Raw genomic sequence first — 13080 nt, forward strand, 5'->3', positions numbered from 1 at the left:
TACGGTGAAGTGAAGCTTCCCAAATATACAGCCTCCAGGGGCCTTTTTTCTTTTTGGTTCCTGCACTGATTAGAACCGAGAGAGACTTATCCTGTGTGTATGTGTGTGTGTGTGCGTGTGCGTGTGTGTGTGTGTGTGTGTGTGTGTGTGTGTGTATGTGTGTGTGTGTGTGTGTGTGTGTGTGTGTGTGTGTGCGTGTGCATGTGCGTGTGTGTGTGCGTGTGTTTGTGTGTGTGTGTGTCTGTGTCTGTGTGAGAGAGAGACAAAGACAGACAGTGGTTCACAGTTCACACAATACTGATAAAACCACCACCTCCACTTTGCATCAGGTTCAAACATAACACTGTTTCCAAAAAGATTCTTGCTCTTTTTCTTTAGTGTTTTCCAAGTATTAAACAGTCTAGTGCATAACCTCTCCCCTACCTGATGCTGCAGATTGTGTAGCTTGTTAAGGAGATATATGCTTTACTTTTCTAACTGATCTCATGATCTAGTAAGAGACTTTTGACTTGGACCAACCACTCAGGTGTGGGCTATGCAGCATTCAGTTTTCAATTTAAATAGAAGTAAAATTTGATTATTAGATAATGAATATATATAGAGTAGAGCTGCACGATTAATCAAAAAAAGATCACGATCTCGAATCGAATCTACACATGATCTTAATTCAGCTTTTCTACGATTCAGCCAATTATATTTTCATGGTCAGGAGAGAAGCGTAAAGGTGGTCGCACAAGTCTTTACATTGTTTTAAATACGTTGCTCAGCAACATGGACACCTCCAAATGGTGTTAAAAGTGTCACATACTGTATTTATAAGGTGTAATTCACTCAAAAATGACGTTTATGTTTTCATTTAATGACGTATTTGTGGCTGCAAAATCACACAAGTGCTGGCGCACTGTTTGTTTACTACCGAGAAGACGCGCGCATGCCCAATGATGTCTGCTTAAGGTGAACAGAACCTGCATAGGCTGTTGATAACTGGTAATGAAGTTACAAATAACGTTCAGTTTGTTGCAAACTGAACTCAAAGTGATGGCAGCTATAACATGAGCCGCACTCCGCAGTGAAAGTGAAACCGAAAGCGTACACATAATTTACATGATCATATCGCATTTTAAAGTTACACTGTAAAAGCGAATAGTATTCCTTACTATGAAAATTCTAGTGTGTTTACTTAATTTTGAGCAAATTGTTGAGTTTACTAGAAATGTATTAGTGTTACTGACATAGTAAGGTATAAAGTTCCCATAACTAATGTAATTTGAGTAAAATTGCTTGTAAGGGCTAAGTCATGCTGTTACGCATGCGTACTGGCTGGTGATTTCCCATCCCCCATCTCGATTCACAACCCAACCCAGCACCATCATCGAAGGACAGGATTTCATATTGAGAAGATGTACTGCAGTAAATCAAGGTAAACTTTTCATTTTAATTACTACTTTGATTTTATTTGTATAGTATCAGTAATCTGTTTATTTCCTGCACTTGTGTTGTTTTCTGTTTTGTGAACTTAGTTTTTAGCCCATGATGTTGTGACTAAACGTTTTGACCTCTGCACATTATTTGCAATACTGCCTACTTTACTAGATTAGCTATTTTCAGCTTCCTAGTTCCTTTTAATAACTATTAATAATTTGTAGAAATAATTTGTTAAGTGGACGTTATGCTCTTAAAGAGCGGGCGCGCCATTTCAAATGATGCACTGAGAGAGCGAGAGCGCGCTCAGTGTTGCCAGATTGGGCGGTTTTGAATTTGATCGTGTACTTGCAAAGCTTACAACGGCTGTGATCTCCCAAGGACACGACATCCTCGCCCCGCTCCTCAACTTCAAAACAGGTTATAATATTCTCCAGATTTTTGGACGGTGTTTTTTGGTTTTCAGCGGGTTTTAGAGCTGTTTTGGGTTGGAATCAGTCAGCTACATCTGGCAACACTGCGTGGCGCAATGCATTCAAATAGATGTAACGTTAACACAGCTGTAGGGCATTTTAAGAAAAGAAAACGAAACCTTTTTGGCCGCATTACAAATACAGTAGTTACCGTTGAACTTTAGTGACACTTGTTGTGACGAAAATATGCGTGTTTTAAAAAAAGATTAATTTAAGAAGTAACCTGAAGCAGGTGAGGAGATCAGCTGTGGTCCGCCGTCGGCGAGCGGCTCATGACCAGACCAGTCGCTTTTCTCATGACCAGACCAGTCGCTTTTTTTTCCCACGATCGCCGGAACTTTTACAACATTTTAAAGCAGTTTCAGCTCAAAATGGACCCGTAAGTGTCGTTAGTAATTTAGGATTTCAATGTGGTTACGATTCGTGTCACCGTATGAGGCAGATACATATTTACACATGATGCTAAAGGGTGCTTATGCTAACAATCCCTATGAAACTAAAAGTTAAACTTGTGAAAATGCGAGAGAGGTTTAAGAACACAGACAAGTCATATATTGTAAAAATCGCAATATATATTATTTATCTTTTTTCATGCCGTTTTGAAGAATTATTCCAGTTACGTTTACCCCAATGGAGTGTTTTTGTATTGCTGTAATGACAAATCTGACCAGACGCGACTGAATATGTGTGACGGATACGTTAGTGATGAAATGGTAGCTGTTAACTTATGATGACTCGTATGACCAAACACAGAAACATCCCTTTGTTAGCTCAATGTCACACAATGGCATCAACAAGCCTTTGTTATAAGCAAAGTTACTGTTAAGAAACTTTAAAAGTATAAACGGGCTTTGCCAATCCTGTTTGTTTGCACTTTTAAAGAAGGTTTCACTTATTTAGGGCAAATACATTTAAACAATTACAGTGTTGTTTGGATTGTAGCATTGAATATTGTGATGCATATTGTTGAGTGGTATTTGGTTTGTAATATCGTTATACCCTTTATTAATTTTTTTTTTATTTCAGACTATCAGTTTGTGAGCTGATATGCAGTGGAAATGTAAGTTTTGCACCTGCACATCAGAAAAGAGTGCACAACTTTTTAAACACTATTAAAATGTTACATCTGTTGCTTAATGGAATTTCATTGTATGATTGCATGTGTTTCTGATTACGGTTTTCTTTGTTTTAAAATTTTGCTTAGCCCTGTCAATAACACTTCACGTTTTTGTGCACAACAGTGACATCCAGAAGGAAGTCATAAAGGAAACACCAGCTGATATAAGTGCTGCAGAGGGTTTGTTTCCTTTTCAAAACTTTGTGTAATTTTGTGAAATTGTGTGTTTGAATGTTATTAATGACTAATAATGTTTTTGATTAGATCTTTGCAGAATTCACTCTAATATTAGGAAGAAATTTAAGATCAGAGTTCAACGCTGCATTGGACACACTGCTCGTTTGAAATTTTCAAAAAGAGGAGGAAATTGCAGAAGAAAACTAGATGAGATTTTGCAACAAGTTTATTCAAAGGTATTTTTGGGACATCATCTTTGAATCATAATTTGCATTTGATTGTTTCTACTGGTCTTTAATGCATGTCTAACTGTCTTTACTTCTTCACAGTCATCTGATGTAATGCTTGTCCGCACATCAGTTCTTCCGGGTCTTTCAGTCCTTTTGAGGGATGAGTCTAAAGATTTTTTCTGGATGTGTTTTGTAAGTAATATTATTGTTTCTGCTTTCTTAGACTGGAAATGAAGCAGTCATTCCAGTTCCAGTCACTTCCAATTTTATGAAAAATAAATAAATAAAACAAATGCAATTAATGTAAGTGTTTGAAAGTTAGAGGGATGTTTTATTATGGCCTTTGGAGCAAAAGCATTGCCATGATGCAAATACAGCAACTTGTGACGTCACAGGGTCAGTTAACTTCATAGGCCAGTGAAGTAATAAATGCATTTATTTAATTTTTAAACACACTTGTTTTAAAAAAGAGGAATATTAGCTTGAAAAATAAAGTTTTTAATAAGTGTAATAGCTATGTAATATATTCAAAGTAATATAATTTCTGTTGGAAGAACCTGCTGGATTAAGATGTAAAAAGATAGTGTTACAAGCCACAAAGTCAAAAAAATGCTCCGTATAATAGCCAACCCTGTGAAGTCACCCACTGTTATTGTAGATGGCTGCACCCTTGCTCCAAAAGCCATAGTAAAACATCCCTTTTCTCTAAAATAAATATTTATTAATAAATTGGAAATCAGTGTGCTGAATAATGCAAACTTGACTGACAGCTTAAATCTAGCAAAACCAAGTGCATTCATGAATCGGTTCTCGGTTTATTATAATTTTTTCCCCCAAAATATATTGATTTTGTAGCACCAAATGGTCTCTCACACATTTGCATTTAATTTCTTGAAAATGTTTAAAAGGTACTTTTAATGCAGTTTGTTATTACATTACAGTGTTTCTTTAATTTAAAAAATTGAAAGTTCCTATAGAATAGTGTTATGTTTTAAGGTTGGAGCAAACAATATTTGTTATATGGAGGAGTAGGCGCTAGGGTGTCACGATACTGGAATTTGGTACCAATTGATGCAGAAATATTCAAAAACATTTTAAGCACTGTTGAGCACATTTTTAAACAGTACTGTTTTGCCATTGTGTTCACATGCTCAACAGAAATAACACTCAACAGTGCTCAAACATTAGCAGGAAATGGATGTTTTTTTTTTAAATTTCAATATCGATTGGTACCAAATTCCATTATCATGACAACCCTAGTAGGAACAGTACAGGCAAATCTATTACGTTGGTCTACATTGAAGGAGTAGCAAAGCAAGGCGTTCTTATAAGAAGCATTTGATTAGTTAATGTAGTTAATTTATTGTACACTATGGACACTGAGTGAAGCCTCCTGCAGCTGCTTATTTTTGACTGACTTTGCTTGTTGGTCTTGGGGGGGAAAATAGATCCTGAAAAAAAGTGCTTGATTTTAATTAAGTTGTGAATGTGTGTAGATTTAAATAGTCATGTTAATAAGCAACTAGTTAATAGAGTAATTGGTCCCTATACTGAAGTATTACCAAATTAAGCACAAGGAATTGTAATGTTTTTCACCTATGCTTTTGGTCTCCTAGCCACTACATGCTTTATTAGTGTCATTTAGAATATCAAACTTTACTTATTTTTCTTTCTCTATTCATAGGATGTGGATGTAGAGTCTGACTTCAGTGCAGTAGATGTTGGCCTGCTGATTGTCTTGTGTGAAGATGTCTAAAGGACCTCAATGTAGATGCAATGTGGGCCATTATACTGGAAGGAAAAGTGGTTATGGATGATGTCCCTACTTTGCCACACGCAGTATGTCTGCTTTTTTGCTTTGATATACGCACTGAATTCGGACTACCCAAAGACTACAAGCAACGTATTTACTCAACGTGTGTTGCTTTAGCTGGGAGGGAAGCTTAATGTGTTTTTTTTTTTCTGCGAGTGCCTATATGCTGCTGTGTTTAATGTTTAAAGGTTCTGTTAAAGGATTTACAAACAGTTAAAAAACATTGTTTTGCTTGTTTGCTTTTGCCATGTTGCTGTTTGCAGTGTTACATTTTAGAATTGCAGCATTTTGGTGTTTAAAACACATTTTTTACCTAAAAAAATGTAATGTGATTCATAGGATTGTCAAAAGTATTGAGTTTGGTACCAATCGGTACTGAAATTAAAAAAAAAAAAGAAAGTGTCGATTTCCCACTAACATTGCAAGAACTGATTGGCCATTGTGTTCACATGCTCAACAGATATGACTGATTGGCTATGAAGTTCATTGTTTTTACCATTCTTCACCAGGTGCAAAGATACAAAGACACTGGATTATTTCAAAGCACTGTCGATTAGTCGATCCATCAGCAGATAGCTCATATGTCGCCAGCTTATAGACAGATCAGCTGATCGACATGGCTTTGAAATGCTTCAGTGTCTGTGTAACTTTGTTTGGACTGTGCATGTGAACACAGTGGCCAATCAGCGGTGTTTAAGAACAAGCTCAGTAGCGCTCAAATATTGGTGGGAAATGGATGTTTTTAATATTTCAGTATTGATTTATACCAAAATTCAGTACTGGTACCAAACTCAATTCTTTTGACAATACTAATGTGATATTTTCTGTAGGAAAATCTAAACTTCACAGTCTAAAAAAATCAGCTTTAAAGCTAAACATCTGTTCCTCTGTGAGTGTCTATTTGCTGCCATGTTTAAAGGTGCTGGTGCAATGGCATGTTTAATTACACTAATTTAAGTTTCTTCCCCCCCCCCCCAAGTATTTTAGATAGAGATATATAGATAGAATTTCAAACATTTTAGTAAGCTTGGGGGTTGTACTTTTTTTTTAAATTATATTTTTGTCTGCATTGCTGTTACAGCACTTTAGTGCTCTTTAGAACAGATTTTTACAAAAATGTATTGTGTACAAGTGTTTTGTCATGCTAAAATATCCTGTTTATTGTGAAACTGCTCTTTTTGTAAAATAAAATGTTTACATTTTAAGACCTGTATAATGTCATTACTTGTAAGTTGAACTACATATTTTATGTTCAGTTTAATTGAAGAAAATGTGGAAACCGATTGCACGTAGTTTCTTTAGTTGACTTTACTTAAAATGGTGGATTAAAACAATGTTGACACTACTAGCATTTAAGATGTTAACTGAACGTGGTATAACAGTATTAGTTAAATAGAGTTAATAAAGTAATCTTACTATAAAACCCTAAGTAAGGTTACTAAATATTCAAGAGTATGTTAACTAGAATTTTCTATTAAACTAACTTGATTTTTACCAGTTAGTTTACTTTAGAAGTTTTAGGTTTCTTACTTTAAAGCAATAATTAACTAAACTTAAGATTTCCTTGTAAGTTTATATTGCAAAAATAAGGCAATCGGTTTCCAAACTTTTTTTAAGTAAACTGAACATGTTAGAATTTACAGTGTATGATTGCGACAAGCATTTAATATGTTTTTTTTTTTTTATAGTGAACACAGTGTTGTGCATGAAAATAAATGTTTACAGTGTCAGTTTTACTACTCTTGCCTATATAATGTTGAATATAATGCAAGAGGGAATCTGGTAATGACAAATGCCTCATTTTACCAGTAAAAAAGGACTAATAATGTTCTCAAAGTCTCAAACATAATAATTAAACTTCAGAATTATGAATAATTATATTCTGATGTCATCACTTTACTTTGCATTAACAACCAGGATGTTTTAAAGTCATTTCAAGTCTATACAAAATGTAGAATTTTAACCAATAGTAGACCTATACATAGTGCTAATGTTATTATTGTTGTTTTACCATATGTTTGAGAATTAACAATAATAATACCATACTCATATTAACCTTTATATTACATCTACACAATTGTGAAAAAATGTGACCATGATTTAATTGTGATTCTCATTTTAGCCAGAATTGTGCAGCCCTAATATACAGTAAATTAATTAATTAACTTTAATGAACTACTTTTTAAAATAAACTTTTTAACGTGGTCTGTTATAACACTATGACAGAGTATACAATGACAGTTAAAATATCAAAAAGATACCATCTTTATATACAGACTGTTTATAGTTGGTGCCAATAGCCTAGTGGTTAAGTGCACTAACATATGGGACTGAGGAGCTTGCATCGACCAGAGTTCGATTCACGGCTCGACGTCCTTTGCCGATCCTTCCCATCTCTCTGCTCCCAATGCTTTCCTGTGTGCTTTTCCTGTGTGTAATCGTCACTGTCCTGTCCTAATAATGGTGAAAAACCACAAAACAACAAACTGTTTATACACAATGTCAACTCTGCAATTCTGAATTTTACACAAGACTGGCATCCACCCATAGCATACAGTTACAACCTATATATATATATATATATATTTTTTTTTTTTTTTTTGGAAATCTCTACTCGCATTTCTTTCTTTTTTCATGCACTGCTCAAACTGCATTGTCAGTGTAAGTTTGAAAAGTTGATGAGATTGATAAAGGCTGAGTTAAAAGTTTTCATGAAGTTCATGAAAGTGGGCTGATGGCTGACACGACGTTCCACAGTCTGCCAAGACTTGAGCTGCATTTCTCTATTAAAGACACAAGAAGTTCAGCGACTTGATGTATCAAGAGGCTTGAGAGACAGGTACAGTCAAGAGTTTGGCTCTGTGTTGCTTTCATAGAATAAAGAGAGAGCTGACTGACTGAGTGCACCGAGACTGATGCTTCAACACAGAAGCCAATATAGCATTTACCTTCTGTTCTCTGCTACTGTACGAGTCCGAATTGTCCTGGATTATTTTTTTTTTTGTGCTGGGCAAAGATTAATCGCAATTTAATACAATAAATTTTTTTGACATAAAACATCTGACTTTTTTAAAGTCTACTTTGAATCTAATGTCAAGGAAAACATCAAAAAATTCACTGATCAGAGACTGACTGACTGACTGACTGAAAATATACATTTTTGTCGTTTTGCTTTTGACACAACGTAATGCAATGCTTGCATCAGGTGTACTGAAGCTGCGAGAGGCAAGTGTCAATCATTGAGTGACTGAATGCAAGTGGGCGGGGCCTATTTTTTGGAGGCAGACCTATGTAGCCTTGTGATGTCACATGGTAACTAGTTGGCAAACAAGTATTTTTCACAGCTTGATTAAAGCTGCAGTGCATATATTCTGCCATTTCGCAGTTGGAGTTATTTGTGGAAATATAATCTTCACGTGGGTTGAACATTGGCACAGCTCCTCATAGCGTTTGAATCTAATGTTTTGCTGTTTATGTGTGTGGCTGTCACAGCACCGGTGTGGATACTGTACTTTGAGATTTTACGCCTTGACAGTTTGACCCAAATAAGAATTTTCACTGGAGAATGTGAACTGAACAGGTAACTATTGATCTGACCATCTGAGGGAAAAAAGTATTAACGTAAATCTGTGGACCAATCTATCAAGCACAGTTAGATTTATATTACACCAAGCCATGCTTTTATTATTGTTATACTTTCTTCTAAAATTGCATCAGCATTTAATTACTACATGAATAGTGTTTATTAGGATTTTGCTAGGAAATGTTTTGTTTTGCTGTGAAAATACACACAAATCTTGTAAAAAAAAAAAAAGATCCACTGAATTCACTAAAACCTCTATGGACTGATTAATGTTACATTCACAGATAATCTGTAATTGTCATTCAAATTTAATTTAAGAAAATTGTTCTTTTAAAGTTGTTCAGCACTTGTTCTCTTTTGCAATCCACTATTTATTTCAGCTATTGTCATAAAAGGCAATAATCCTTCAGCTCTGCTCATGTGACACAGGACTCCTTCTGTGTTTACAGATGTCATGTAATTTTTAACCAAAAGAGTTGCAACTTTAAATACTTGCTTTGATTATCGTTGCTTTGAAGAACCTTTTAAAGTTTTATGAGACTTTTAATATGTCAAAAGATCAAAGAAACTTTAGGTGCGTTCGACTTTAAGCGTGGCTGCAGCCGGTTGTCAGCGAGATTAGCCGAGCACAGGTGGGGAAGGAGTTGAAAACATGGCTGTCAAGCCGGACACTTCGGGGCTCAAAGTTGGGCAGTCATGATGGCCAATCAAATGGCGTCATCATAATGTTTTATTTATTTTTTTATTCATAGCTAAAAAAGATTTACAGAAAAGATTTATTGTTTAAATTGATTTTTAAACAATAAGGGAATTGTTAATTAAATGTATAACAAACGCATGAGAGAAATAAGGGGAAATGATCTGGTAATATAAACAAAAATGAATAGACCTATTAAAGACAAAGCAATAAGCACAAATTCTAGGAGTTTAAACATCACTTTTTAGGCTAATACTTCTTGTTTGAATATGCTAAAAAGGGGTTTACATTTATTTAAATTTATAGATATAAACTTTCCAATACAAAGTGTTTTGATTAAGTCTTAAACAATGATTAAGATTATTTTGGATAATATTTAATTATTTTTGGATTATTTTTGATTTTAAAAAAGAACTTTAATCCAAAAAGATTGAACAGAAGGACATTCCTAAAATAAGTGAGCTACACTTTAAATAGAAAGAGCAAGGTAGATCAATGTTACTTTGAAAATTTGTGCAAAGACCTGACAGGAAAACAAGCATTTTATAATCATATAAATAATTTTATAATTATTCGATAAATTACTGTAGTCCTTTAACTTAATTTGTTAAGAAATCTTTAGGGTGTCAGGATCAATGACGATCATTGTCTTATTACAGGCCTGAAATAGACCTGTCAGGACTTACTACATTTAATATTTTGGTTATTCACCAAAATATATCATTTAAATCGTATGTGGAGCTGAATGCAGTAAATAGTCTGTATGAAAAGGCAGAATAAACATGTGCAAGCAATCTAGCCTAACACTGCAGTAAAATATTTATAGTATTTTAATAAGCATGATAAATACAAGATAGATATGGTATAGAAAGTTAATTGTTGGATTTGAAATTTGTGAGATGGAATTTGTTAAAAAAATGTAAAAAATTGAAATACACAAGGTTGTTGTCATGTAGTGAATCCAGCCAATCATGTAATATCTGTGTCATCATCGCAGTTCCTGCAGTCGATCTGCACCGTCTGAGTTTGCTGTCTGATCTCAGAGTGCTGTCGTGGTACTTTGATGCCACATGTGACGTGGCGTCTGCGCAGCGTCAAGCCGGACAAAATTTCTAACCGGCATGCACGTCTTTAAGACCGTTTTTGATCGGCCTGCGCATCGCTGCATGAAGTCGAACGCACCTTTAAAGCCATGGTGTTTTACAGATAATTCATTCACTATCATTCTGCTTAGTCCCTGATTTATCATCGGTCGCCACAGTGGGATGAACCGCCATTTATTCTGGCATATGTTTTATGTGGCAGGTGCCCTTCCAGCCGCATCGCAACACTCCCTCATTCACATGCACACACACACACTCGCTCATACCTTACAATTTAGTTTACCAAGCATACATACAGTATACTGTACTCTCAAAATACTGTATACTCATACTGACATCAACAGTTGTTGCTCAAAGAAATTATTGATTTTGCTGAAATTGTGTTTTGCTATTGTTCTGTTTCTGTTCTGTTTGTCTCTGCCTATTTTTATTTCATTTCACTGCGGTGGTTGTGTTTCATAAGAGTGATGTGAGGTGAAAGGCCTGCGCAGTTTGTCAGAGGTTTGATTGATAGACTGAAATTCAAGCACTGAGGAACATGGGTATTAAAAACTGAAAGATTGGACACATACTGTGCTGTACTGTTGGGTTGCTTTCAGAATAAAGATTTCTACATCTAGTTTATATATTTTTAAGACTTAACATACTGATACTAACACCTAAAAAACCAAAAACAAATTCACTGGAACTTTAAGGAATCATTCTAATACTTTGATTTGGTGCTCAAGAAATATTTAGCATTGTTATTACAGTTGGAAAGTGTTCATATTTGTAGTATTTGTTGTCCTTTTATGGGTAATGTATTCTACTGTTAGAATTCTCTATTAGATTTCTCTTTATTTTTGTAGAATGTAGAGCGTATTTCACAGATCAATGCTGTGTACTTCTGCACAATATTTCTCACTGCTTCAGTTCTATGCTGAAAATCAATGGACATCGGATGAAGCATTTGAAGTGCATTTGAAGGTACATTTCTTGTAAAAGCTATAATTTGCTGAAGGCTGTAATTTCACATACTGCTAAATGGACTCGGACATCAAAATCAATTTTCTGTTTTCTAATTCTTTGCATTTTTTCCTCATCGTCATTCATAATAATTGAGCAAGTCATGTATGTTAATCAGATACTGATGTCATCTTTGCGTTATGACATTAAAAGTGCACAGAAGTAAACTGAAAGACTATACTTCTTATTTTATTATGTTTTTTATTTAATTCTGTTATTTGTTATTTTGGGCAGCGCAGTGAGTAGCACAATCACCTCACAGCAAGAAGGTCACTGGTTCGAGCCCCAACTGGATCAGTTGTATTTCTGAGTGGAGTTTGCATGTTCTCCCCGTGTTCGCGTCGGTTTTCCCCACAAGTCCAAAAACAAGTGGTATAGGTGAATTGAGTAAGCTAAATTTGTCAAATAAGTTCATTCCACTCCGTTGACCCCAGATTAATAAAGGGAATAAACCGAAAAGAAAATGAATGTATTTGTTTTTTAATTGCTTTAATTTTTGTAACCAGGGCTTGATATACACTTTTTTTTTTATCACCAGCCACTGTGGCTAGTAGTTTTCCAACGTTACTAGCCACTTACCATTTTCGCTAGTCACAATTTTGTTGTTGGGAAACAACATATAACAATATATTTTGTATGCATAGATTTGACTTTGCCACGCTAAAATTACTTGATTTAGATATTGTGTTATATCTACATGCCTCCTCTGTCAACTGTTTTGTGACCTTGCTCAATGATCATGACCAAATGGATTATGGTTTCATAGTATCACATTGCAATTAGTTTTATTTGACTTTTTAGGCCTTAGCACTAAGGATTTACCATTTTTTGTCTCTGGCCACACCAAAATAATTACTTCCTTGCCACAAATTTTAAATAAATGGTCAAAACAAGTAAAATATAACTTTTTATTCAACAAAAATGTTCTTAAAAAACAAAAAATATATTTTTTAATTATTCTCATGTACAGTATCCAGAAATATACATAGCAGTCTGTCCAGGCTAAAGCTCCCAAATCACCTGTTACTTCACTATAGATAAATGGAGAGTTAATCTTCTATTAAAGCAATGTTATTGTAAAGGATGATAATTAAACGACATAAACAAAAATAACTATAGGCCAAAGAAAGCCAGTGAAAAACATTACGTGTACAATAATGAAAGGATAATTATACGCACATGGTTGACATTAGGCTCATAAATAAACTGTTCAAAGAATGGTTAAAGTAAGAACGGCAACCACTGCTGCTTACGAAAAAAAATATTGAGCTCTTGAATGTAGCAGGACTGTGCATGCATAAGCACTGTTTATCTATATCACAGAGAAACGACCGCATCAGTTGCGTTTCCAGGCACGGTTGCTGCACGCAAGTAAACGGGACAGGGGAGCTTTTAAACAGATGTTTCAGCAGTTTAATTGGAGTTCACCTGTGGTAAATTCAGTTGATTGGACATGGTTT

At 34.9% G+C, this 13080-nt stretch overlaps 1 protein-coding gene and 1 long non-coding RNA gene across 6 annotated transcripts in view; both read left to right on the forward strand.

Annotated features, from left to right (window-relative positions):
- The window catches only part of dab2ipa (DAB2 interacting protein a), a 217478-nt gene that overhangs the window by 47999 nt on the left and 156399 nt on the right, over window positions 1–13080 (forward strand). The window lies entirely within an intron of this gene.
- Window positions 1134–6400, forward strand: LOC130233782 (uncharacterized). 3 transcript variants are annotated; one of them, XR_008838245.1, is made up of 6 exons: window positions 1134–1420; window positions 2922–2955; window positions 3137–3192; window positions 3277–3425; window positions 3519–3611; window positions 5104–6400. It is a non-coding gene; the product is annotated as an uncharacterized LOC130233782 (long non-coding RNA). The 3 variants fall into 3 exon arrangements; XR_008838246.1 differs by lacking the exon at window positions 1134–1420 and adding an exon at window positions 2225–2274; XR_008838244.1 differs by lacking the exon at window positions 1134–1420 and having other exon boundaries at window positions 2219–2955.

Source organism: Danio aesculapii, chromosome 8 (assembly GCF_903798145.1).
Source record: "Danio aesculapii chromosome 8, fDanAes4.1, whole genome shotgun sequence".
NCBI classification, from domain to species: domain Eukaryota; kingdom Metazoa; phylum Chordata; class Actinopteri; order Cypriniformes; family Danionidae; genus Danio; species Danio aesculapii.